We start from the raw sequence: 4,366 nt of genomic DNA, 5'->3' as shown, positions 1-4,366 counted from the left end.
CGAGGCAGGCGGCCAAGCGGGGAGGGGGGGGCGCCGGGGGACGCCTCCGGCGCAGTCGACCGCCACCAGGACGCACGCGGGGGTCTCACCGCCAGCAGCCTCCGAGCACGAAGGCGGCCCCGCGTGGCACCTGGAGCGGCCGACCAGGCCTTCAGCGATCCCTGCGGCTCCCCCACCGCCACGCCCAGTCGCACGCGGCCAGAGCCCCCGGAGCCCGCTTCCCCCCAACACGCACCGCAAGGCCGACCCAAACCCTCCGGGCGCCCACCGGGCCGCCACCGACCTGGCCCCGAAGGCGCGCGCCGTGGGGGTACGCGGACACCGGGCCAACCAGCGTGGCCGGCGGCGGCGACGCCCCCAGAAGGCGGAGCCGGGTTCGGGCCCAGACGGGGCGGCCAACAGCATAAAAGCCGGTGAGCCGCTCGGGGAAGAGAGGATCGGCAGGCGGCGGACAGGGAAAAGGAGCACAAGGCAGGCAAGGAGCCAGGGGGCCACGGAGACGAGGGCACGGGGAACCCGCAGGGGGCTAACTCGGGCAAGCAACCCTCAGGCGCGGCCGGGCCACCAGGAAAACACGGCCACGGGATCCCACCGCCACAGACACGAGGGCGGTCCCGCAGCGCCCCGCCTGGGACGCCGAACGGCCCTTGGGCAGCCCACCGAGCAACCCCCTCACGAGCCCCGGGTCCCGCCACCGGCGGCCCCAAAGCAACCTCAGCCACAAGCCCAACACCAGGGGCCACATGTCGCCCGTCTCTCGTCCGTCCCGGACCCGGTCCCGCTCCGGGAGACCGGCGCGCCGCCCCGTGGGGACGGCTCGCTCCCCAAGGACCAGGCGGCCCCACACCCCGCGCCACGCGAACGCGGTCATCGGCAGCGGTCGCGGCTCGGCACGGGAGCGGGCGGAGAGCCGGCTCACAGCGGAGAGCGGCGTCGCGCGCCAGACGGAGTGCCACGCGCACCCGCCGCTCGCAGCAGCCTTCCCATCCGCTAGGACGTCGGGCCCGGCCCAGCGGGATCCTCCCCCAACTCGGAAGGGGGAGGCGCGGGCCACAGTAGACGACGAGCCGCGCGCTCGGCCCCCGCCGCGGGGTCCGGCGGAACCCTCACTGTCCCCCCACCTCATCCCATCGAGGCGGGGGCAGCGGAGGAGGAGGGTTCTCTGCAGGCGAGTCGCTACGGCAGCGCTACCACAACACAGAGAGAGGCGGCGAGCCGGGGGATCCGGTACCCCAAGGCACACCTCTCGGATCGCTAGAGAAGGCTTTCTCACCGAGGGTGGGTCACGCTCCCCACCCGCCAGTCGCCCCTCGTCGGGCCCGCAGAGGCGCTCAGGGACGCCTGGGGAAGGGAGGGGGCCTGCGGCGCGAGAAGAAACCTGCGGCAACCTGGAGCGTTTGCGGTCAGGGCAGGGGCCCGGCCGGCGCGCGTGCGCACAGCCCCCAAGGCCCCCCGCCGTCCACCCACCTCCTTTCTGTGAGGCAAGGCGCCTCCAGTTAACCCACACACGACCGATCGGAGGCAGAACGGCAGCCCCTCGGCGGCCGGCCGGCGCACGCGTGGCCGGCCCGAGCCCACCGCCACCGCTCACACGGCCCGCGCTCCCCCGCCAGAGGGGAGCACGGGACGTGCGCTCGCCAGACCAGGCGGCGCCCTTCCCCGCGTGGGAGGGGCGCGTCTCACTCAACCGCCTCGACCCGCACAGCCAACGAGCTCCCTCAGGACCCACGCGCGGACACCATGGCGGCGACCGGAGGAGGGGGCGCTGGGGGCGGGAGCGACACACCACCGCTCGGCCTCGGGCACCTGAGAGACAGCCCGGGGCGCTCCAGGAGCACCGCAAAGGCCCAGGCGGAGCCAGCGCTCGTGCAATACCCGAGAGGGCAGCACGGCGGGCCAGCGGGACAGCACCCCCACCGCCGCGGAGGGGGGCGGCCCACGAGGCGACGACCACAAGAGGCGAAAGCGAGGAGTGCCTGCTGCGTCAGAGGACCCCCGCTGACCCACGCCGGACGCCACGAGGCAGACGGCGGGGTCGGGACAGCGAGGTCGGGCCGGGTTCCGCACCCCAGTGCCTCCCAACGCACCGCCCGCAGGCGGGGATGGGAGACGGGGGAAACCCCGCGGGCGGGACGAGAAGAACGGGTCTCATTCACCACGAATGCCCGCCCCTCGCCCGTCGCGGCTCGGTCCCGGCCCGGGAGAGCGTGACATCACCACATCGATCAGGGAAAGCATCCCCGGAGCAGGGTCGGCCAGCCAGCCACAGCCTCCCCAGAGGCCAGCGAGCAGATCAGCCTGGCCATCCCCAGCTCCAGGACAGGGGCGGCAGACAACCCGGCAGAGACGAGGAATGCCTGACACGCACGGCACGGAGCCAGCGGGAGTGGGGTTGTCTCGGCCGCCCCAGGTGCCCGCAGCGGGGAGCGCACGGTGGCAGGGTAAGCCCGCGCCACCTTCCCCGCCGCCCCCAGGTGGGTCAGAGACCCGGACCCAAGGCGGCACCGGGAGCTGGGACGCTCGGATGCATGAGAGACCGGGCACACGGGCCCCAGCAGGCGGCTCAAGCACGAGCAGGGCCGGCTAGCCGGGTCACCGGGAGGCCGAAGACCCGCGACGCATCCAAGAGACCCAACCTCTCCAGCGACAGGTCGCCAGAGGACAGCGTGTCAGCAATAACCCGGTGGCCCAAAATGCCGGCTCGGAGTGAAACATATACCTCCCCAGGAGACAGGAGGTCGAGTCACCGACCACGCCGCCGGCCCAGGGAACCCGCGACACGGGCATCTGTCCCCAAAATCGCCACCATCGCAGCCAGACACGGAGCACCCAGGGCCCTCTGGTCGACCCCAGGACACACGCCGGAGCAGCGCCGGGCCAGGGACGTCCTCCCGGCCACCCGTGCCACGCAGGGGCCGGCCCGAGTCTCCAGAGCGAGACTCGGAAGCGTTTCCGGCCGTCCCCTCGTACGACCGGGACACACGAGGGACCGAAGGCCGGCCAGGTGTGACCTCTCGGGCCGCACGCGCGCTCAGGGAGCGCTCTCCGACTCCCCACGGGGACTTGCAAACAACAGGTCACGGCAGAGGGACCGCTCCCCGGCACCCGGGGGACGAGGCAGGACGGTCCCCGGCTCCCCACGGGGACTTGCAGAAAAAATTCGGCCGCTGCCTCAGACGGCCAGGATGCGCGCGGGCCCGCGACCGGGCCGGGAAGGGTGTCCCCAGCCTCCCACCCCAAGCCCGGTGGGTCCCCGCGGGTCGCGGGTCAGGCCTCGGGAGCCGCGGCGTGCTGGTCGACCAACCCCGGCAGCCCCACACCCGGCTCTGGCCCGAAAGCGCAGCGACAACCTCTCCCCACATAAGCCTGCACGCCTGAGCTCTGACTCACAAGTGACGCGCCAGAGCTCTGGCGCGACCGGGACAGCCCGGCTGACGACCGCGGTCTTTCCGGAGCTCTGCCTAGCTCACAGCGGGGACGGTCCCCTCCCTCGGCAGCTGCCACCGCAGCTCCGGAAGCCAAGGGAACGATATAAAAGCGGCCGCCAGATGGAGTCCGACAACCGTCGCGAACGTCACCAAGACAGATCCGGATGGCAGGCCGGCCCGCGGACCGCAAAACCGAAACCGTGAGTCGAGAGACGCTATCCCGAGGCCGAAAACGCAGCCCCTGTACCCCAACCCCACAGAAACGGTCCCCAAACCCTGTCTCTGCATGGACCGCGACACAGTCAGAAGACAACCCACGGCGTGTGGATGTTCGGAGAGGCATCTCGGTGGGAGAAACAACAAGCAAGGACTCGGTCGCGGGTCGTTGAGGACACAGGGAGACACAGAATGCGTAGGCTCTTCCTGAATCCAGACAGAGAAGGAGGGAGGGAGGGAGGGAGGGAGGGAGGGAGGGAGGGAGGAAAGGCAGGCAGGCAGGCAGGCAGGCAAACATAAAGAAGGAAACAGAGAAAGAAAGAAAGGAAGGAAAACCTAAAGGAGAGAAAGAAAGAAAAGAGAAGAAAAGAGAAGACAAATATTAATATAAGTATTTCCATTTGTATATAGGTATAACATATAAAACTACATTAAAATAGAAAAAAATTTATATGCATACACATGAATGAACAGATAAAAATGAATAAACAAAAAATAAGATAACATAACATAAGCAAATAGGCCAGGCGCGGTGGCTGACGCCTGTGATCCCAGCACTTTCAGAGGCTGGGGGAGAGAGAGAGAAAAAAAATGAAAGAAAGAAAGAAAGAAAGAAAGAAAGAAAGAAAGAAAGAAAGAAAGAAAGAAAGAAAGAGAGAGAGAGAGAGAGAGAGAGAAAGAAAGAAAGAAAGAAAGAAAGAAAGGAAGAAAGAAAGAAAGAG

Source organism: Macaca mulatta, chromosome 10 (genome assembly GCF_049350105.2).
Source record: "Macaca mulatta isolate MMU2019108-1 chromosome 10, T2T-MMU8v2.0, whole genome shotgun sequence".
NCBI classification, from domain to species: domain Eukaryota; kingdom Metazoa; phylum Chordata; class Mammalia; order Primates; family Cercopithecidae; genus Macaca; species Macaca mulatta.
This window is presented reverse-complemented; position numbering follows the sequence as displayed.